The sequence below is a fragment of the Nycticebus coucang genome, chromosome 20 (assembly GCF_027406575.1).
Source record: "Nycticebus coucang isolate mNycCou1 chromosome 20, mNycCou1.pri, whole genome shotgun sequence".
Classification (NCBI taxonomy): Eukaryota; Metazoa; Chordata; class Mammalia; order Primates; family Lorisidae; genus Nycticebus; species Nycticebus coucang.
In genome coordinates, this window is record NC_069799.1 from 4,595,134 (window position 1) to 4,619,692 (window position 24,559).

The window sequence follows — 24,559 nt, forward strand, 5'->3', positions numbered from 1 at the left end:
GGGTAAAGACCCTTTGCAAAGAAGGGTCCAACAGTTGGCAAATTGGTAATTGGTCTGAGATGGCAGACAGGAGAGTCAGTACTATCTACCAGCAGAAAGAACATGATGATACCAATGGTGACACTGTAGAAAATCAACTAGTAAACAGTTATTACAGCTGGTTTGAAGGTAGACTAATGGTATAAGTTCTAGTCATCATGTAAAAGGCATAAAGCAAAAGAAAGAGATTGTAGGGGAAGTTCGGTGGGCAAACTTGGCTGGAATGGCAAAACTGCTGGGGAGTAGAAGGGTGCTATAGCTGCTGAAGATTCCTGGATGTCAGGAGTTTTGAGTGGGTAATGTGAGGCCACCATATATTCCTCGGTAGGGAAAGAGTACCATGACAGGCATTTATAATGTTGAACTAGAAGGGAGAGTTGCTAAAAGAAGTTGGAGGTTGTGTCAGACTTGGTTCCAAAGTAGCAAGCAATAGAAACCAATGCTGAGGCCGGCGGTGGCTCACGCCTGTAATCCCAGCACTCTGGGAGGCTGAACTGGGTGGATTGCTTGAGCTCAGATGTTTAAGACCAGCCTGAGCAAGAGCGAGACCCTGTGTCTAAACATAGCTGGGCATTGGGGTGGGCGCCTGTAGTCCCAGCTACCTGTAGGCTGAGGCTAGAGAATCGCTTAGCGCACGAGTTTGAGATTGCTGAGACAGCACGGCACTCTACCCAGGTGACAAAGTGAGACTCTGCCTAAAAAAAAAATCACTGTAGTGAAAACATACCTGGGGCCGTGTTTGGAGGAAACCAGGCGCAAATTTCCCATTCATCAGAACAGGAACTCAGGAACAGAAATCGCCACCGGAACCGGTGCCTGGGTAGGGGAACATGAAGTGAAATTCCAAAATAGTAAGAGGCTCCCTGTGGACAAGTCTACCAATTAAACCCCCCAGGGGATCCACTCCTCGTTTGTGAGTTTTACCTTCTGGAGCTCGACCACATTCTTAAGAGTGAAAGCTGGGAAAATACTCCTTCTTGCTCGAACAGAGGAGAGGAAAAGGAGCACTCGGGGTCTGTCTGGCCCCAGAGATATCATTTAACCGAAGCCTAATCTCAGGTTTGTCAGAACCTAACAGACCTTGGGGGAGGGAAATACCCAACCTACCTGTCCACACCAGGGAAAAAAAGTCACAGCTTCAGCATGCTCTCGGCACCTGGCCCCACTTGTGTGTGAGGGGACTGGGCAGCACTTGTGTAGCTCCCTGAAAGACCGAAACCTCCGCGTAGGACCATGGCAGCGGTCCTCGACCTTTCTGGCACCAGGGACTGGTTTCACAGAGATAATTTTTCTTTTTTTTTTTTTTTTGGTTTTTGGCCGGGGCTGGGTTTGAACCCACCACCTCTGGCATATGGGACCAGCACCCTACCCCTTGAGCCACAGGCACCGCCCTGAGATAATTTTTCCATAGACAGGGCTGGCGATTTGGGGAGCAAGGGGCTGGGGAAGCAAAGTTCTGGGGCTCTGCTCCTAACGGGTTGGGCACTGCAGGACGGTAGAATATTTTCCCTCCCCTAGCATCTTATAACCGTATTGCTAAAGGTCTATTTACAGCAGTTTATTTCACCCAGAACATCATGTCTGGCTATGAAGAAAAGATTACAAGGCAAAATTCATAAAACACAGGCTGACTAGACAAAGCAAGTATTAGAACTGGAAGCATATGGCATGGATATTGGGATTATACCACCAAAAATTTAAAACAGCTGTGAATATGCTAAAGGCTCTAATGGATACAGTTGAAAGCATGCAAAATCAGACGGGGAATGAAAGTTAGAACAACAACAACAAAAAAAAAAAAAACGGAAAAAAATAGCTGGGGATCAAAATCACCCCAAAGGAAAGGAAGAATGACTTAAATTAGCAGACTGGACACAGCTGAGGGGAAAATCTCTGCACTTGGTATCTTAATAGCAGCCTTCCAAACTGCAAAAGAAGGGAAAAAGCATAAAAAAAGGAAAAGCCAGAGTGGAATATCCATGAACTGGGGACAACAACTACAAAAGTTGTAAATGTGAGGCAGTGCCTGTGGCTCAAAGGAGTAGGGCGCTGGCCCCATATGCTGGAGGTGGCAGGTTCAAACCCAGGCCCGGCCAAAAACTGCAAAAAAAAAAAAAGTTGTAAATGTGTAGGATGGAGACAACAGAAGAAGAAAAACATAAAGAAACAGAAGAAATATTTAAAACAATAATGATTGATTAAGATTCATAAACCATGTCATTCCCAAACCACAAATCCAGGTAGTTCAGAGATACCAAGTAGGATTAAAAAACAAAAATTCTGAAAGAAGCTGGGGTGGGTGGAGGGGCAGGGAAACACCTTATGGAGAAGCTAAAGAATCATATCCCATGTCACAGAAACCACAGGAGCAAAAGAAGAGAAGAGAGCATTCAGAGAAAACCCCTCCAGTTTAGGGGTCTGGGCCTTGGTAAATTGGCCTGCAAAGGTACAGAATAAGTAAAGACATTCTGAGACAAACATAAGTTAAGATTTCTGCTGCCAGTAGACCTGTCTTTGAAAAAAATATTTTTAAAAAGTGCTTTAGAGAGAAGGAAAATGATAGAAGTCAAAACTCAAAAGGGAAGAGCATTAAAAAAAGAATAAGTGAGGGAAAATAAAAACTCTAATTGATACAAAAGCAGTTTGTTTAAAATAATAACAATGCAATTATACATATTTCATTGTTATAAGTTACTGGCACTACCCATGAAGCATTATCATGTTAACTGAAAGAATACATTGATTAGTCGTAACTGTATACAATCATGAGCAGCATAAGCATATACAACGTGGTCTATTAATATTAGAATGGAGCAAAAAATTTCCTATTGTCCAGTGTCATTAAGCCATAATAACATTGTAGCACAATGAATTGCCTTTTCTATGTTTAGATATTGTTTAGATCCACAAATACTTACATTATGTTCCCACGGCCTGTGGTCTCTGTACACATCCTCCAGGGCATCTACACCTCAGGCTAAACGGGCCTGCTGAGCAGGTGGTTCTCATCCGTGCTTTGTTGCTGCCATTCACACCAGCACACCGTCTTACCCTGGGAGGCTGCTTCTCACACAAATTGAAACAAGATGGATCACCTCAAATCTCTCTGTAGTCACCTGCTTGAACTTTGGACATTACCAAGGTTTAAAAACATATTTTTATTGTTTCATGCCTTAAATTTAAGTCCTTTATCCATCTTGAATCAATTTTTGTGAGTGGGTCCAGTTTCAGTCTTTTACATGTAGACATCCAGTTCTCCCAACACCATTTATTGAATAGGGAGTCTTTCCCCCAAGGTATGTTCTTGTTTGGTTTATCGAAGATTAGGTGGTTGTAAGATGTTAGTTTCATTTCTTGGTTTTCAATTCGATTCCAAGTGTCTATGTCTCTGTTTTTGTGCCGGTACCATGCTGTCTTGAGCACTATGGCTTTGTAGTACAGACTAAAATCTGGTATGCTGATGCCCCCAGCTTTATTTTTGTTACTAAGAACTGCCTTAGCTATACGGGGTTTTTTCCGGTTCCATACAAAATGCAGAATCATTTTTTCCAAATCTTGAAAGTACAATGTTGGTATTTTGATAGGAATGGCATTGAATAGGTAGATTGCTTATGCCCACCAACCCAGGAATGGATTAACAAGCTGTGGTATATGTATACCATGGAATACTATTCAGCCATTAAAAAAAATGGAGACTTTACATCCTTCGTATTAACCTGGATGGAAGTGGAAGACATTATTCTTAGTAAAGCATCACAAGAATGGAGAAGCATGAATCCTATGTACTCAATTTTGATATGAGGACAATTAATGACAATTAAGGTTATGGGGGGAGAAGCAGAAAGAGGGATGGAGGGCGGGGGTGGGGCCTTGGTGTATGTCACACTTTATGGGGGCAAGACATGATTGCAAGAGGGACTTTACCTAACAATTGCTTTTTTTTTTTTTTTTGTAGAGACAGAGTCTCACTGTACCGCCCTCGGGTAGAGTGCCGTGGCGTCACACGGCTCACAGCAACCTCTTAACTCTCGGGCTTACGTGATTCTCTTGTCTCAGCCTCCCGAGCAGCTGAGACCATACCTAACAATTGCAATCAGAGTAACCTGGCTTATTGTACCCTCAATGAATCCCCAACAATAAAATAAAATAAAATAAAATAAAAAAACAAACAAAAAAAATGATATTATCGCACATTTGCAAGATTTCAGTATTCTTCCCCTTCTAACCTGTTATTACCATTGGTATTGATTGATACTGATCTGGATAGAGTATGTCATTCCCACATTTTATATAAATATGTGTGTGTATGTGTGTATTTTAAAGGATAAACATTTTATTGGCTGAATGTATCCTGGCACTGAAACATGCCTGGGAACTACAGACACATTTGATTTCCTCTCAAACCATTTATTCCACATTATGTAGAGAAATTTGGTACCTATCAATGATAAAGCCAGTGTGATCATAACTCATAGACAAAGAGTTTCTCAACTGAAAGCTAATGAATACAAACTAATTAAACTGCATTTTACATACTGTATTAATATTATATTCATGTAAACTGTTAAAGAGATTGCAGAGGAAGCAATTTGTAATAGAAAGGCAGCTAGCTTTGGGAAAATGGCTTTAAAAATCAAAGACCATGCATAACAAATCAAAAAGAAATAGTGCATTGATCCTACATTTGAAGAGATGGTAGAAACTACACAAATGTAAGTTTTATTTACTGAGGGTTTCTTTCTCTAGCTATGAAGGGTCTGTAAGTTTATTTGTAAATTTAAACCTGAAAACTTACCAGCTTCCATCACAAATAAATTGTTTTGAATTGATATCATACTACTGTATAGCCTGGGAAAAGAATTTGTGAAGAAGACCCCCTTAACAATTACAGCAACACCAAAAATAAATAAATGGAACACGATCAAGCTAAAAAGCTTTTGCACAGCCACGGGTACCACAACTAAAGCAAACAGACAGCCTTCTGAATGGGAGAAGATATTTGTATGCTATAAATCTGATAAAGGGCTGATAACTTGAATCTATAGAGAACTCAAATTAAGAAAAGAGCAAACAATCCCATTATAAGTGGGGGAAAGACTTGAACCACATATGCAATCTGGATGTTGGTTAGCCATTTCTTTTAATCCCTTTGCTGGTTATTGGCTAAATCTTATCAAATTATGTATTATATATATATGTATATATTAGTAATATTGTAGTAATATAGTAATAGTAGATCTTAGTAATAGTAACAGTAGTATTAGTAATAGTAATAATAGTATAGTAATAGTAGTAATATAGGAATAATATAATAGTAGATCTTGAACAATTTTTCAGGTCATATTTTCTCATTAAGTTCTGTATTATTAAATTCAAATTTATGGTGAATTGCTTTTAGACAGTGGTGCCAAAACAAGTCAAAGAGGTAAGAAGAATTTCTTTGTGGTTTTGCTTTGTTTTTAAGAAAATGGTACTGAGGCACCTGGGTATCCACATGCAAAGAATGAAGTTGCATCCTCACCTCACACTGCACTCAGAATGGGTCACAGATCTAAATGTAAGAGCTAAAACTACAGTCTTCTTAGAAGAACCTTTACTAATAAATCCTCATGACATTGGCCTCTGCAATAGTTTCTTAGATATGGGACCAAACAAGAAATCAGTAAGTAGATAAATTAGAGTACATCAAAATAAAAAGAAATGCTGTGTTCTAAACTATACCATCCCCAAAATGAGGGAAAATAGCATGAGAAAAATGTCTGAATATTTCATGATAAGGGGCTTGTATCTAAAATACATGAAGAACTCTTGCAACCCAGTACTAAAATGAAATAACCAAAATGAGCAATGATTCTGCTGGGCATGGTGGCTCATGCCTGTTAATCCCAGCACTCTGGGAGGCCGAGGCAGGTGGATCGCTTGAGCTCACAAGTTTGAGACCAGCCTCAGCAAGAGTGAGACCCTTGTCTCTATGAAAGAGCTGGGTGCGGTGGTTCACTCCTATAATCCTAGCACTCTGGGAGGCCCAGGCAGGTGAATAGCTTGAGCTTACCAGTTCGAGACCCCCCTGAGAAGTGTGAGACCTCATCTCCAAAAAAAATAGCTGGGAATTATGACAGGCACCTATAGTCCCAGCTACTCAGAAGGCTGAGGCAAGAGGATCACCTGAGCCCAAGAATCTGAGGTTGCTGTGAGCTATGACGCCATGGCATCTACCCAGGGTGACAAAGTGAGAGTCTGTCTCAAAAAAAAAGAACAAAGATTCTAAGTACACATTTCTCATAAGAAGATGTACAGTTGGCCAGTCAGCACATGGAAGGGTGCCTAGTGTCATTATGTTATCAGTAAACTGCATAACAAAACCACAAGGAGATGCTACTGTACACTTGCTAGGATTGTAGAAGCTCAGATGATAGAAAGCATTGGTGAAGATATAGAGAAATTAGAAACATAATACATGGTTGAGGAAAATGTAAACTGATACCTCTGTTTTTGGAAAACATGTTTTTCAAATAGTTAGACATACCAAGTGACCCAGAAATACTATTGCCAGCTCTGTATCAAAAAAGAAATTGAGGCATAGGTCCACGTGAAGACTTGTATGTGAATGTTCATAGCAGCATTATTTATAATAGCCAAAGAGGAGAGACAGCCTGTTGCCCATCAGCTGATGAATGGATGGATCAACAAAATGTAGTATACCTGTACAATGGGGATATTATTTGGCCATAAAAAGTAGAAGTATTGGGGCTCCCCACAGTGGCTCGAGCCTATTGTCCTAGCACTCTGGGAGGCAGAAGCAGGAGAATCATTTGAGTTCAGAGTTCGAGAACAGCTTGAGCAAAAGTGAAACCCCATCTCTATTAAAAATAGCTGGGCAGCATGATGCCAGGCACCTGAAGTCACAGCTACTGAGAAGACTGAGGCAAAAGGATTGCTTGAACCCAGGAGTTTGAGGTTGCTGTGAGCTGGGCCGACACAACAGCACTCTAGCCTGGGCAACTGCATGAGACTCTGTCTCAAAAAAAAAAAAAAAAGTATTAGTACATATTACAACATGTATGGGCCTTAAAAACATGAGCACTTAGCTATAAGAAGTGAATCAACCACACAAGAACACCGGGACACCATCCTGCAAGAAAATCACTCGCACAGTGAGGTGCCGTTCAGATGGAAGAATGACTTTGTCAATTCTGGATGATGAATTCACTCTCAGAAAGTACACTATGAACCTCAGGTGACTATAACCTGCATGAATATTGCTGGTGTTCTCTGTCCAGTCCTATATCATTTTTAATCATTACCCAAGTTCCTGAATCTTGTCACTGTAGGACATGATCACATATGGATCACAGGTGGATCACAGGTGGATCGTGGGCCTTGTGCTCCACACTGTCTTTGGACTACCCATAACATTGGTAGTCTGAGCAAAATTTGTAAATCCTAGAAGTGTCAGGCAGTCAAAACTTCCTCTTAGACTCAAGCTAATTGTTAACAGTGATTATTTTTTAAAGTGTGTTTTATACTTTTCTTAAATGTTTCATAATAATGATCCCGTGTGAATAATTTATCATTGTCAACATTGTCGAGTGTTGGATATGGAAACTGTTGCTTTTCTGCATCAGTTTACTTGTCCTCCAGTGCCAACTGCATGTTTAGATGAATTGTCAATTTGGTGTATAGCCTGGCATCCTCAAGCGTTAGTCTCATTGATACTTTAATGTAGATGACCCTCTGAAAGAATTCTTCATGTTTTGTGATATTATGAAATATTAAAATGTTTTTTGCCAGCATTTATATTGCTTCAAGTTTCCTGATATACAGTCTTTGTGTTATAATATTCCATGATTATTTCTCAAAGGAAATGTTTATATGAATCATTCCTTTCAACACATTTTCCCAAAATTTGATTATTACTATCTGTATCTAAATGACAAAACCAGTGTTGTCAAGGAAATGAACTCTTTTTTCAAATGCCTGTTTGTTTTGATTCTATTGTTACTTGCATTTAAAAAATAGATATGTTGGTGGATGACTGTTTAAATTTACCAGTTCCTAGTACCTGGACCCATTTAATGGGTAAACAACTAGATGCTTTGAATTTTATCATAGAATTAAATGAGAATTTTTTTTTTTTGCTTTAGTTGACAGTTTATTAACTATACTACATTTATACCTTATTCTATATTTTTAAATCGTTTATACATGGACTTAGTTCCAATGAGAACTTTTTAAAAATTAATATTGTAAATCCTATAACTTGTTGTGATAGGTTCTATTTTTTTTAGTGTTAAGTTGTTAGGAAAAAAGACTGCTAGAATATTCAACCTTGATGCATATAATTTTGAAGTAGCACAAGGCTCGGCCTGAAAGGACACCCTCTGTGTCCTTTTGGGGGGGCTGAGGTGAGGGGCTGAAAGTAACATCCATTTATAATTTCAAAAACTGCATTTAGAGAGTGGGGTGAAATTTATCTGAGAGTGTGGAAGGTTCAAATTCTTCAGTTATGTAAACATTTCCAGCCTCAACTGAATGTATTGATTCATTTACACGTTTTTGTGTTATTTCTACATCTCTTCCAACAGTGCCAGTTGCTACAGCAAAGTAAGAAAAAGCAGAATCAGTCTTTGATCTTGTGGAATTGCCGGGGGAGTCAGCCCAACCACTTCCCTTTCCAGATTATTAACTACTGTGTCCAGGGAAAATTCGATGGGTAATATCTGGAGTAAAACTAAAATCAGTCCAGTTGTTCAGCTTTAGCTCCAGCTCTGCTGCTCACTTTGATGGAAAGATTGGGCCTCAAATCCACTGCTGGAGACTTTAGGGATATTTTTCTTTATGTAGTAAAAGGTAATAGAAAAATATTCTGAAAAATCTGGCTCATTATTTAGAAATGTTCTGAAAGTTTAAAAAACATAATCATAACATAGCTTTTTTATTTGATAGAGGTCCCCTTCCACATTCATATTGAAGTGATAACACCCAGTACCTCAGAATGTGACCTTATTTGGAGATAAGGCCATTACAGAAGTGATTTTGTTAAAAAAGGGGGTTATTAGGGTGAACCCTAATGCAGCATGGCTGGTGTTGTTATAGAAAGAGAAAATGAGGGTGCAGATGCAGAGGCAGCATGGTGGGAAGATACAGGGACTAGACAGCACCTACCAAGGAGGAAAGTGTAGATCAGATTCTTCCTTCACGGTGCTCAGAAGGAACCGAGCAAGATCTTAGACTTCTAGATTTCCGAACTATGAGACGGCAAGTTTGGTTGTTTAAGCCACTTAGTCTGAGATACTTTGTTATGGCAACTATAGCAAACAGATACAGTAAGTTTTATTTAATTGCATCAAGGTTATGTAGGGACAAATGTATTCCAAAGGCCTAAAAAGCAAAAGGGAAAAAATACTTCTTTTGATCCAGCTATCCCACTTCTGGGTACATATCCAAAGGAAAAAAAGGTCATTTTATAAAAAGGACGCCTGCACTTAAATGTTTACAGGAGCACGACTTACAATCCCAAAGGTGTGGAAACAACCCAGCTTTGCAACAGCACATGAGTGGATTAATAAATGGGTATATGCATGCTATAAAAACGTCAATCTAGTATCTTTTTGGACAACCTGGAGGGAACTGGAAACCATTCTTCTAAGTGAAACATCACAAGAATGAAGAAACAAGCACGTGTACTCAATACCAAATTGGAACTAAGCAATCAACACTTAAGTGTACATATGGAAGTAAATCTCAGTGAAAATCAAGTTGGAGGGGAGGGCTGGGTAAGTTCACATGTATTGGGTACAGTGCACACTATCTGGTGAGGGGCACGCTTATATGTATGACTTTGACTCAGTCTGTACAAAAACAAAATATGTAAACAAAACATCTGTACCCAGTAACATTCTGAAATTTTAAAAATTCATATGATTGAAACCATTAAATATACAACAGAAGACAGACCTAGTTCTTTATTTTTTTCATTCATTCATTCACTTATTTTCTCAACCAGTATTTATGCTTATTGTGTGTTAAGCATTTTGCTAGGTGCTGGGGCACAAAGGTATTATGTTCTTGAAAAGATCAGACTCTAATTATAGTAGAGATGAACATCTAAACAAATCATTAAAATATTATTTGAAAAGCGTAGGCTGGACTTTGTGGCTCATGTCTGTAATCCCAGCACTTGGGAGGCTGAGGCGGGTTTATTGCCTGAACTCATGGATTCAAGACCAGAGCGACACCTCATCTCTAAAAATAGCCTGGCATTGTGGTGGGCACCTTTAGTCCCAGCTACTCGGTAGGCTGAGGCAAGAGAATTGCTTGAATCCAAGAGTTTGAGGTTGCTGTGAGCTATGACTCCACGGTACTATACCAAGGGCAACAAAGTGAAACTCTGTCTCAAAAAAAAAAAAAATTGAAAAGTGCTCTGATAGATATAGGCCAAGTGTTACAAATTGGAAAGCAAATAATTAACTTCATATGGGGCAGACAGAAAGGCTTTCACAGCTTTTGAAGTCTTGAAGGAAGCTTTCATGCCAGGTAGAAAAAGTATCAGGAAGATTATCTCATGGATGGGGTAGAGTGTGTGCTAAAGTTAAGAGAATTAAAAACCAGGGTGCACTTGAGGAACCTTGATAAGATAGGAGATTTAAGGAGCCTGTTGGGAGATGCTGGGTTGCTAGAGATGAAAGCCAAAAGGCTTATATTTTAAGGTAAAAATGTGGGTTTACTTGATTGTCATAGGAAGGCAAAATTCAGGATTGCCTGAATTTTAAGCAGCAGTGAGAAATGATCAGATTTTATTTTAGAACATTCATTTTGATGTCTTATGGAGGAAATACTGAAACGGAGCAGTTAGAGAGCTGTGAGTTTAAGCACAAGGTGACGAGGGTCTGTAATGAAGTAATGGCCATAGGAAAAAGAGAAAGTCATGAATTTGAGATTAGTTTCTGAGATACATTTGACTGAATATCCTTATTCATTGGGTACATTAGGTAAGGTTAAGGAAAGTTTAGACTGGAGGGATAGATAGACTATAATACTGCTAACAAGTAATACAGGGGAAAAAGCAGAGTTTGTGGGGGGAAAGCATTTTGTTTAGATTTGGGCATAAAACGTTTGAGGTAATCATGGAATTTTCAGATGAAGAATTTTCTTTGTAGAAATTTATGTTCAGTTCAGTGGCAGCTTGCCCAACTGAGCAATGTGTTATTAGACCCCAGAGACCACTATTAAACCATCTAAAAGTGAATCTAATGGTGTTATTTAATTTGATGAGAGATTCTTATTCATTAGCCAAAATATGTAACTGGAAAGAGATCAATGTTTTGTAGCAGCAACACTGAGAGAAATTCCCACATTTATTGAACATGTAACAGTCCTCTGTCATTGACTTTTTAAAATTCAGAGCTGTTTTGGAATAACTGAAAGATTGAGAAATGTATGTGGAGCTGCTTAAGGAAAGCTTCTATTAAAAAATAGCCTGGGCGGTGCCTGTGGCTCAAAGGGGTAGGGCGCCAGCCCCATATGCTGGGAGGTGGTGGGTTCAAACCCAGCCCCGGCCAGAAACTGCAAAAAATAAAAAAAAAAAAAAACAGCCTTACTACTAAGTGGACAGTTCTTGGGCAAGCATTCTTCCTTGTTTGGGAATGACATCATTCAAGACGATGGTTTGTTAACTTATATGCCAGTTCAGTTCTGTTTAGCAAACATTTGATGAGCATCACTATTTTATGAGGTTCTGTGAGTAACTACATAGCCCTGCTCATGAACACTTACATTCTCAAAACCTCTTTATGTCCTCTTATTTCTTCTTGAGTGTTTCAGCACTCTAGTTGTAGTTTCTGAGATCCTAGGTGGCCCTGAGTTACTTGTGTTGGATATTGTTTCAATTGTAAGGGCTACCAGAACATATCACCCGGGTCATGTTTGACAATTCACAAGGCAGGGTGAATGGACACATGGAGAGCTGATCAAAAGGTCACACAGGGATAATTAGTCTTTTAAAAAATAATAAGCAATTAGAGATCTCTGCTGTATGTCTTTTTCTGCAGCAATTAAAATGTTAAACAGTTAATAGGAGATTTCTTGGTATGACAGCAAAAACAACGAAACATTGCTGGGACTCGAGACCCTACCTCCAATTTAGTAGTAGTGAGCTGTGATTCAGTTTCAGTGGAACTGTTTTCTGATCCATGACATGAGTAATTGAATTAGATCAGTGGTTCTTAAGCATGTATACATAAACCTCTGCATTTGATTTCAGGAGGTTCATGCAAGCACTGAAATGGAGCAGCAACCTATGCATTTGTGCACATTGAGATGATATGGCCTCTTACCATCTGATGTTTCTGCTCTTGAACTTGGGTGATGCTTTCTTTTGGTCTGGCAGCTGCTCAAGGTGGGGGTACTTCTGGCTCTTCTAAGGTGGCTAGTGAAGAATTTACAGTCCAGTTGCACTGATTTGTCTCATAACCTTATTAAGCATCCTTCAGTTTTTCCCAGCTCAATCTATGCACAGACTCTATCACTGTGAAATTTTCTGCTTTGAGAAAACAGTAGACACATCTCAAAAGTGCTGAATGTGCTAAAGAGCTTTTTCTCTCTTCTTGTTGACATTAGAGTTTGATAGTGTTTGGGGCTAATTTCTTGAATATTTTCATGATCATAACTGTAGGGGCTCACTTTTCCTTTGCCTGGACTATAGGAACAATGAATTCTTTCCAGATGTTAAGATACGTATTCTCTGATGCCAGGTCGTGTTGTGTGTGTGTCCATATATATGTATGTATTTATATGTCATTTATATCTGTAAGACAATTGGATAAAAGAAAGGATTGTGTAGTCATCTGTCTGTCTTAAAAGCTGTTCAGTACTCAACGTTGGAATTATTAATCTCCTATGCCTGCTGAGTTAACAATGTTAAATTCTAAAGTTCCCTTCTTAGCTTATTGCTATCCTTCGTCTTGATGAGATCACCTGTAGTTCTGTTATTTTGATGGAAATTGCAGCAGTAGAATAATTAAGTAACATTGAGTCCAAATTATGTTAGATTACTTCCATAATTGTTCATCTCTACTTTTGCAACCTACACAATTCCTTGGAAGTCATTAGGATTATAACATACCCAGAGGTTAAAGATGAGGTTATCAATAATAAGATCTAGAATGAATGTGTTCACTAATGCATTAATTAATTCATCCTAAGTGATAAAAATAATAATATAGCTAGCATCCTGATATGTTATTATTGTTGTTGTTGTTTTCTTCGTCTTTTTTTTTTTTTTTTTGAGGCAGACTCTCATGCTGTCGCTCTGGGTAAAGTGCCGTGGCATCATAGATCACAGCAACCTCAAACTCTTGGGTTCATGTGATCCTTTTGCCTCAGCCTCCTAAGTAGCTTAGACTACAGTTGCCCACTACCAAGCCCAGCTAGTTTTTCTACTTTTGTAGAGATAGGGCTCACTCTTGCTCAGGTTAGTCTCGAACTCCTGAGCTCAAGCACGGCACCTGCATTGGCTTCCTAGAGTGCTAGGATCACAGGCTTGAGCCACCATGACCAGCCCTTACATTTGCTGTCTTAACTCCATTGTACTTGCTCATCAATAACAAAGTATAATTACCTATTTAAGCTAGTTATTTATATCTTTAGATCCTTTTTCATTTATTTGTTTTTTATTTCAAAGTATTACAGAGGTAAAATGTTTTTGGTTATATGTATTGATTTTGTTATGCTTGAGTGAGGGTTATAAGTGAGCCCATCACCCAGATAGTGCTCACTGTACTCATTAGGCAAGTTTTTGCCCATTTCTCCTCACCCCACCCTGCTTGATTTCTATTGGGTTTTACTTCCTTCTGTGCTCATTGGTCAGTTCCAGTTTAATGGCGGGTACAGGTGGTGTTTGCTTTCGATACTTCATTTGGGATGATGGTCTCCAGTTCTATTCAAATTGTTGCAAAAGGCCTTAATTCTTCTGTTTTCATGGCTAAAACCTTTATATTTTTATCTAGGGTCTCTTATCATTTGCTTGTCAATTATTTTGCCAAAATATTTCAGTATCTTAAAAGTATAGATGCTAATGCAAACAAACAATGTTTTTCAGAATCTTCCTTCTTTTTTTAGCTATAAAATGATACCATTGTCATGTACTACTCATCTTTATATTCATGTTAAAATTTGCACAGTGCTGGAACTTGTTGTTAGTGTCACTCTGTTCTTGTACAGGCTGTGCTTTTATGGTGCACAGTATTTTACTAAGAAATCATTGCCTATCCCAAGCTCTCAAAGGGTTTCTCCTATGTATTATACTAAAAGTTTTATCGTTTTAAGTTTTACATTTAGGTCTGGGATCCATTTTGAGAAGTTTTAATGCATGAAGGTTTGGATTTAAATTGTCAGTTGAAAAGACAGTCTTTTTTTTTCCTTTGTAAAGTCTACTTATGTCTCATTTGAATATCTGTTTTGTTCTTTAGATCTGTTTGGCAGTCTGTGAGTTGACACTACACTTTCTTAACTATTATAGCTTTATAATAAGTCTTTTAATCAGGTAGAATTAGCCCTGTACCTTTGTCCTTTTTCAAAGCTATTTTGCTATTCTAGGTCTTTTGCATTTCTACATGAATTTTAAAATAAGCTTTTATATTTCTACAAAAATCCTGCTGAGATTTAGTTTGGGATATGTTGAATCTGTATGTCAATTTGGGGAGAATTATTGTTTTGAAACTATTGAGTCTGACCTGTGGGCAAGGTGTCACTCTCTGTTTGCTTCTATTTTCTTTATTTTATTTTAGCAGTGTTTATAGGTTTCACTTTATGGGTGTTGTACACATTTTATCAGATTTATCTGAAAATATTTTGTATTTTTGATATAATTTTTAAGTGGCATCTTTTTCTAAATTTCAATTTCTCATTATTTGTTGCTAAAACATAGAAATTTAATTCATTTTTATGTAATGCATTTTGATTTTATATCCTACCACTTGATGGAATTTCTTTTTGCAGTAGGTCCTTGGTCTCAGAGATTCAAAGAATGAACCCATGGACCACATAGACCAGTGATAATCTAGGATTTATTAGACAGAAAGGAATACAGAAGGAATGAAAGGCATCGGAGCTTCTGGCAGAGTGGGGAGACCCAAGTGGGAAGCCCCCTTGGATCTTTTGTCTAAGGGGTTATACACTGTTTTATAAATAGGGAGGTCTTGAGAAATACCTCAAGACAGGAAGACACCTTTTAATGTTGATTAGTGAATGAATGAGTATGTTAACAAATGAATATAGTTCCTCCATCTCTGGGCAAAAGTGGCAAGGAGTCCACTCCAGAAGAAGCCTGGCTTACAAGAAATACTAAAAGAACTAATTTTCTCCTGTCTTGCCTGCATTTAGAGAGTGCAGTTTGGAGAAAAAGAAGTCTATTTGTTTAGGCCTGGACACGAGGGTCCTTGTCCAGCCCTGAATGGGGAATCCCGTATTACCACCATGCAAACTAAACTCATTTATGTGTGGCAGCTATTTTGGTAAATTCTATTAGACCGTATATAATAGATGAGAATGTCCTATATTATCATGTACAAAGAAAGTTTTAGTTCTTACTTCTCAAAATCAATACCTTTCATTTTTTATTTCCTTCTCCTCCTCCTCACACACACACACACACACACACACACACACACACTTCTTTGGCCAGTGTAATGATATATAAAAGTTGTAAGAGAAGATATCTTTGCACTGTTCCTGATGTTAGGAGAAAACGGATTCTTTCACTATTAAATATGATGTTTAATGAATTTTTTTAATGCTCTTTATAATTTTGAGGACGTTTTCTTCTATTACTTAGTGTGCTAAGATTTTTTTTATCATGAATGGATATTGTATTTTGTAAATAATTTTCTACATTTGTTGAAATTATCATATATTTTTTCTTTTTCAGTCCATTAATATGGTAAATTATATTGATTGCTTTTTGAATTTTAACTAACCTTGCATTCCTGGAATAACTGGATAAATCTAACTTGGTCATTATATGTTATTAGATAAAATTTTGTTTTGAATTTGTATATTTGTTTATATGAGGCATACAGGTCTGATTTTTTTTTCCTTCAATTATAATGATAGTTGAATAATGCTCCTTTGTAGAAAGAGTTGGGAAATAGTTCCTTCTCTTCAATTTTCTCATAGGTTTTTGAGATTTAGGAATTGAAAATTTTTTTTCTGTTTAGGGAAATTTTCCAGGTGAGACATCTGTGTGTATATTTTTATTTGTAGGAAGAATTTTAGCAAAACATTTGATTTCTCTAACAGGTATAGAGGTAGGTTTAAATGACTTATTTCTTGAATGTGCTTTGACAGTTTGTGTCTTTGAAGGAGTTTATTATAGTTTAAAAATAAAATTTCTTATGTAAGAGATATTTTATGATTATGTTTAGTTTATTTTTTTTGGGAGGGGCATTAGTTTTACATTTTGTAGGTAGAAGAAAAATAGAGAAGCTTAAGTGAAGGTTATTCTTACCTCCTCTGGAAAAGAAGATTTTAATACTTGCTTGCAGACCAGGGTTTTTCTTTCTGCCACTTTGCCGTGATAGCATAAATCTATTATAATCAGATATACTGTCTGATTTGCAAAATATACATGCTCTTAATTTCTGGTTAATCATTCTAAGAAGCATAGTTCTAAATGAATATTTACTATCTTTTTTGCTATAAAATATAATGGTTACAGTGATGTCAAATTTTCATTCTTGTGATTTTAATTTTTTTTTCTAACTGTAAAACATTTCTTCTACCATTCTACTTCCTGGATGACATCATCCTCTTTTAATAACTAAAATGGCTTAATAAATGGTGAGATAACATTATTGATGCACATTATTTATGGTCATTAAGTTACCTCACATCTTTTTTAAAATTATATTTTGGTTAGCTATTTTCATTCTGAATATTTATTATTAGCATACATGTATACTAAACTTCACTGTTGTGGATAACGGAGCCTGTTAATGGGGGGAATAATGTTCAGTTTCTTAGTGGCATACTTTTTTTTAAGTGAATGGTTCTGAGGCACACATTATAGGCTTGATATGACTTAAAAATATACTGTTTTCAGGAAAAACCCTTTGACATTACAAGAGGGGTGGAATTATCTCAGAAACAAGGCAGATAGGAAGGAACAATTTGAGTATGCTTAGTCAGGTTTTTAACTTGAAGATAAAAGTTGTAGGACAGTGAGAACAGGCACGACATAAGTGTTTATTCTCACAGGAAGTATGCTTCAGACCTATAATATTATAGAAAATGTCTGCCATATTTCTTCATTTATATAAGGATTTTCCAGATGCTACAAGTGTTACCAGAATTCCTTTCTGCAATAGGTCCTTGGTCTTGGGGATTAGATGAATGAACCCATGGACCACAGATCAGTGGTAAAGTAGGATTTATTGGACAGAAAGGAATACAGAAGGAGTAAAAAGCACCAGAACTTCTGGCAGTGGGAAAGACCTACATGAGAAGTCTCCACGTGGGTCCTTTGTCTAGGGGTATAAAGAATTACATTTGGTCAGGACTTGGTAGATGGGAGCCATCTTTTGAATGTTAATGAGTGTATTGACAAATGAATGAACACAGTCCCTCCAGCTTGAGACAAAATGTCAGGGCATTCCCTTCATGAGATTACCTAGGCCTAGGGAACTGGGGTCTCCTTGTCCAATCTTGAATGAGGGAACCCTGTTTCAACACTGGATATCTGTTTCTCTTAAGAAAACCTAACCTGTTTATGATTTTCCTCTTATTATCCTATAAAAACAACAGTAATCCCCCCTAAAAAAGTTCATTAAAATTAGCATTTGAGATACAGATAATATTTATTTTGTTGAGATTTGATTCAGTTTAACTATAGATTAAAAAATGTAATTATACCAACTCTATCTTTCATTACAGTATTTATGCTTTAAAATATTTATTTTTAAATGTTAACTTAATAATTTGATCACTTAAGACTAAAATGTGTCAGTACCATGCTGTTTTGATCACTATACATTTATAGTATAGTCTGAAGTCTGGTAGCATGAACCCAGACACTTATTGTCATTTGGTCTTTGATAAGCCTATCAAAAATATAAATTTGGGGAAAGATTCCCTATTTAACAAATGATGTTGGGTGAATTGGCTGTCGACTTGTAGAAGACTGAAACTGGACCCACATCTTTCACCTCTAACAAAAATTGATTCTCACTGGATAAAAGACTTAAACTTAAAACATGAAAGTATAAAGATTCTTGGAGAGAGCGCAGGGGAAACACTTGAAGAAATTGGCCTGGGAGAATTCTTTATGAGAAGGACTCCTCCCCACACCCCACCCCGACAATTGAAGCAATACCAAAAATACATTCCTGGGATATGATCAAGCTAAAGAGCTTCTGCACTTCCAAGAACACAGTAAGTAAAGCAAGTAGACAACCCTCAGAATGGGAGAGAATATTTTCAGGTTATGTTTCTGACAAAGGTTTGATAACCAGAATCCCCAGAGAACTCCAACTTATTAATAAGAAAAGAACAAGTGATCCAAATTCATTGTGGGCAAGAGACTTGAATAGAAGCTTCTCTGAAGAAGACAGGTGCATGGTCTACAGACACATGAAAAAATGTTCATCATCTTTAATCATCAGAGAAATGCAAATCAAAACCACTTTGAGATATCATCTAACTCTAGTAAGAGTAGCACACATAACAAAATCCCAAAACTACACATGTTGGCATGGATGATGGATGTGGAGAAAAGGGAACACTTCTGCACTGCTGGTGGGAATGCAAGCTAATACGTTCCTTTTGGAAAGAATTTTGGAGAACACTCAGGGATCTAAAAGTAGACCTGCCATTTGATCCTGCAATTCCTCTACTAGATGTATATCCAAAAGACCAAAAGTCACTTTGCAACAAAGATATTTGCACCAGATTGTTCACTGCAGCTCGGATCATAATAGCCAAGTCATAGAAGAATCCCAGGTGCCCACTGATCCATGAATGGATTAATAAATTGTGGTGTATGTATACCATGGAATATTATGCAGCATTAAAAAAAAATGGAGACCTTACCTCTTTTATGTTTATATGGATGGAGCTGGAACATATTCTTTTTAAGTAAAGTATCTCAAGAATGGAAGAAAAAGTATCCAATGTACTCAGTACTTTTATGAAACCAATTTATAATTACTCACCCTTTCTTGTGAAAGACAGATCACAACTATAGCCCAGGATGAAGGAGAGAAGTGGAGGGGGGAAGAAAGAGGAAGAGGGAGGTTTGAGGTTTGATAGAGGGAGGGAAAACAGGGGGACACACCTATGGAGCATATTGCAAGGGTACAAGTCAAATCTATCAAGTATAGAACATAAATGTCTTAACAAAATTATTAAGTAAATGAGGTGAAAGCTGTATTAATTAGTTTGATGTAAGCATTCCAAATTGTATAAAAATCAACATATTGTACCCCACAAATGCATAAATGTATTCATGATCTATGTGTATATGACTTAATAAAAGGAAAAAAAAGACTAAAATGGCTGGCTAAGATTTATGTTTATTTCAGTTCATACTAGAAATGCTATTTTAAAAAGACTAAAGTTTGTAACAAATGAAGTTTAAAAGTGTTAAACTTTTTCCTAAACTATATTCTAATATAAGAACAAAAAGGCTTCCTGTGAAAATTTAATGATTTTCCAAATTGCAAAGATTTCCCGTTTTGTCTCAGAATTTAATTTTTTTACAATTTAATGAACCATTGCTTTTGAAAGATTCATCTAATAATATATATAGATTAATCGGGAAGATGTGTATTCAATATTAGATTTTTACCAGTTATTTAAAAAAAGTTTAGATTAGTGGGCCCCACTTCACCTCAATGATTAATTTTACTTTTGCACATTATTGTAGAACTTCGTTTACAACAAAATATTATTATAAGCCATTGCTATAAAAGAACATCATTGGCTCAATTCTGGGGTTTTGTAGTCGCTGAAAGGGGAGCCTTAACTCTGCTGCTATTCTGGCAGTTTAAGTATTTTGCCAGTGGTTGGACTAATAAAGATCAGTTAAAAGTTTCATTTACACCAAAATTGTATTGTTCTATGGTAAGATAATATATAACTCAATTTTCTTTAGAGAAATAAAATATTTATTCCATAATTAGATCCAATACCCAAAATGCAAAAGTTCTGAGGGAGAGAAGCAATTTAATTTTCCTTTTAAGGAATATGGGAGATAATACACTGGGATACTTAAAGGTTTTTCTAGGAAGTAGTTGCTTCTTGTTTGGTATTCAAACCTGACATTACCCCACATGCAACTGGATACTATTGGTGGAATCGAGCTAAGTTAAGGGAATTGAATACTCAAGTGTGCATTTCTTAGTGTTTTCAGAGTAAAGGAGACTGCTCTTTAGGCCTCCATCCTAACTATCCCTTTAAAAATTGTGTTCTGTTCCAAGGAATCATTTTGGAACTCCTCACACTTAGTGTTCTAATCCTTGATTTATGTCCACACCATTATAATATTCTCTATTTTAAAATGAGTTTTCTATTCTCTCTTAAAGTGATGGCAGTGTACATTTATTTAGTGCTAATTATTAACTGGTCAGAAGTAGCACGCTGAAAGGAGATTCTGAAAGAATATGGGCATAGATGGACATCACCAGTTTATAATAGTGGCATTGGACCTGGTCTCATGGGGGTAAGGAACGAGGGAACATGCCCTGAAAATAGTTACCACATATAAGATCAGCTCTTCATCATTAATTGGCAAGTTTATTTCCAACTGCACATCTTTGTATAGAGAAGTGTTTTCTGTTTGCATAGAAATTTTCTTTAGCACTATGTTTTGAAGACATGAAGTTATCAAAAGATGAATCAGCCCAAACCATCTTCACTAATAAAAATGTTTCCAAGTGTATAAACTGGTCATAACATCAACTCTGTATACAGAAGGCAGCACTTTAAAAAAACGTAAATATGGTGTAGGCCATTACTGTTACCTTAACAGTGATTGTGTATCTGTAGCTGATGAGTTGTCTCAAATAGAGATCTATTTTGTAACCTACTATTATGGAATGAGTGAGAAAATACCTTTGTAAAAATTCTTCACCAGTATCTCCATAATCTCTACTTCACTGAGTTTCATCCAAGTGCGAAAATGAAAAATTAGACCCTGCCAAGCATCAGTGGCAGAGTGAAATGAAAAAATTGCGAGTTAATAATAGTGATGCCTCAAAAAAATTCTTGACCAATTTAACATTGCTTCATCCAAGGTCGCTTCTCAGAGTGATTATTTTTAGTAATTTGCAGATGAGACCATCGTACCTTGGTCATGGTTAGTGAAGATCAAGAAAATGCCAGAGAAGGTTTAAGATTCAAGGTTATATGTCTTTCTTAGATAAGATGCGAACTGCAGTTCCACATTATTTTCTTAAGAACTAGCCAAGAAATAATGTTTAAAGAAATGAAACTTAAACCTCGTGCTGTCTTTTATTGGCGTTATAAAGCCATTGTAACATAAAACATCAGGGAGAAGGGTAGTGGAAGGACATAGCATTTCATGTGGAAAAGAACTCTTCAAAGTATTTTTCTAGTATTTTATTATTATACTCTAAATAATAATCATTGTAGGGTGGTGCTTTGTGGCTCAGTGTGTAGGGCACCAGCCCCATGTACCAAGGGTGGTTCTAACTGGGTTCCGGCCAAACTGCAAAAAAAAAAAAGAAAAATCATTGTAGATTGTACTTACATAAATAATGGATAATGCTGACCAGGTATATAATTTATTAACTTCTAGAAAACTTCTAGAAATATGAAGTTATATTGTAAAACGTCCTTACATTTTTTTTTACACATAAATAACTTACATAATACAGACAAACATGTATAAAGGAGATGATGAAGCTTTACCTAGTTTTACCAATGGTTGGCTTACATCGATGGTCTAGTGTAGACTCTCCAGATCCATGTGCGTCCCTGTGTGTGCATGTTTAGAGAAGAGACACAGATGAGTAGGAAGACATATTATTTTTTAAATGAGTTTACATCGAAGACGCCATATTTTATCAAGCAACTTGGTGTGGGCATCTTTCTGCGTCACTAATTACTGGTTTGCATCTTCATTTTTAATTGCTTCAGAGTGTGTCGTCTGTAGCATCTAATATTGATGAACATTTAGAATACTTACAGCTTTCCATCATATAACCAGTTCTGAAATAAATACTGTTTTTACTTTTTATCAGGTTATAGAATAAATTTTAAAAGTAAAAATGATAGCAATCTAGACATTTGATACTTGCTTCAAAATACTCTGTAAAAAGATGTAAATTTATACTTCTACGAGGAGTATTTGAAGGTACACCTGTATCACATTGTTAAGACAACTGTGTTCTTTAGGTAGGCGAATTTGGTATTTCAGCATTGTCCTACTTACTAGAGGTAGTGAAGACATTTAAAAGTGTTCAGTAGCCACTGCACTATTTTCTGTGACAACCTTCTTTATATATTTTGTTCCCTTTTTCTATTAGTGTGGTTCCTGTTTCCTTATTGATATTGAATAACTCTTTGTATTTATTAAAGATAATAAATACTATTTGGTCTTACCGATGTTTTAGTTTTTCCCCTAAATTGCCAACTTTAATTTTGTTTATATTTTCTCTCATTATCTGTTAATATATGCCTTATTTCTAGCTTCTGGTTGTGGAGCAATGATTTCAAAAATTTTCTCATACTAAATTATGCTACTAATTATTTCAGTTTCTCTTCCCCTACATTTTGATGTTTAATGTTTAATTCATTAGGAATTTACTCTTCTTTATGATTCAAACAAAAATGTAACTTATTTTTTTTCTCGTGGCTAGTCCCACTTAATGACTAATAGCCCAGCCTTCCGTATTGATTTGAAATGGCTCAGTTGTCAGCATAGATGTTTCCAAATCCTGTTCTGAGGAGCTTTAGGCATTCTGTGATGTGTCCTTAGGGAATGTTGTTCAAGAGCGGGACATGAAATAAGTGGGTTTTCTTCCTACCTTCCTTCCATCTCCATCGAAATGGCTATGATTTTTTAAATTAAATTTTTTTTACATATTTTGATACAATTTCATTTTTTTTTTTTTTTTTTTTGTAGAGACAGAGTCTCACTGTACCGCCCTCAGGTAGAGTGCCGTGGCGTCACACGGCTCACAGCAACCTCCAGCTCCTGGGCTTACGCGATTCTCCTGCCTCAGCCTCCCGAGTAGCTGGGACTACAGGCGCCCGCCACAACGCCCGGCTATTTTATTGTTGCAGTGTGGCCGGGGCTGGGTTTGAACCCACCACCCTCGGCATATGGGGCCGGCGCCCTACTCACTGAGCCACAGGCGCCGCCCCTACAATTTCATTTTAATCAGCTTTATTGATTATAAATTATATGCACACATCAGTAGTCACACAGTCACCGCTACACAAGTCTCCCGATGGGCCTTGCCGTTGCTCCTCTGCTGACTCTTTTTGCTGCTGTTGCCTCTGGCAACTCCTTGCTGCTTTTCACACAACACTTTAGATTTCTCTAGAAGTTCACAGAAATGGTAAAATACAGCCTGTGGTATTTCACGTCTTGATGACTTCATACAGCATACTGTTCAGGAGATCCAGCCGCGCTCTTCCCGCCGGCTGTTCCCGTTGTTGCCGAGCAGAGTGCGCCTGCGCACCGCAGTCCGGCGCCCGCCACGCGGCGTTCGGCCCGTGATTTCACCGAGTTTTTGGCTGTTAGGAATAGAGCTGCTGAGAACATTTTCATGAAGTTCCGCGTATTTATCTAGAGAAAATAAAAAGTTTTAAGGCTCCTAAGTTGAAGGGCGAGTGTGTCTATAGGACGCGGTTCTGCCCCCTCCTTCCCAGCCTCGCGTCTGGGAGCCGCGCCGTCTCTCCTGCCCCCGGCGCCAGGTCAGTCCCTCTGAGTCCAGCCGCTCAAGCGGGTGTGCTGCTTTCTCATCGTGGTTTCAACTTGCGTTTTCCTAGTGACTATCGTCCTTTGCATTTCCATGTAATGTGTAGTAACACTGTGCTAATTTCTACAAAAAAAGGCCTGTTCAAATTTTAATTTTGATTTTGTTGAGTCAACAGAACGGTTTGAGGATTGACATTGTAACAACCCGAATCTAATGTTGATGAAGGTGGTGTGCCTTTCATTTATTTAAGACGTCTTTAATTTGTTTCAACAGCTTTGTAGCGCATTGGGTGCAAGTGTTGCATATGTATTTAAAAATTTATTCCTAAATATTTCATATTTTGATGTTATTTGAAATAGCACTTTCAACATTTTAATTTCTAATTTTTGGTGCTAGTATATAGAAATATTATTTTTTATTTTCTTATATTTGTGTCCAGCTTACATATTAAATTCATTTATTGCTTCTGCTTTTTTTCTTTTTTAATTTGAGACAGAGTCTCACTTGGTCACCTTTGGTAGATTGCTGTGGTGTCCCAGTTCACAGAAACCTTAAACTCGTGGGCTCAAGCGATCCTC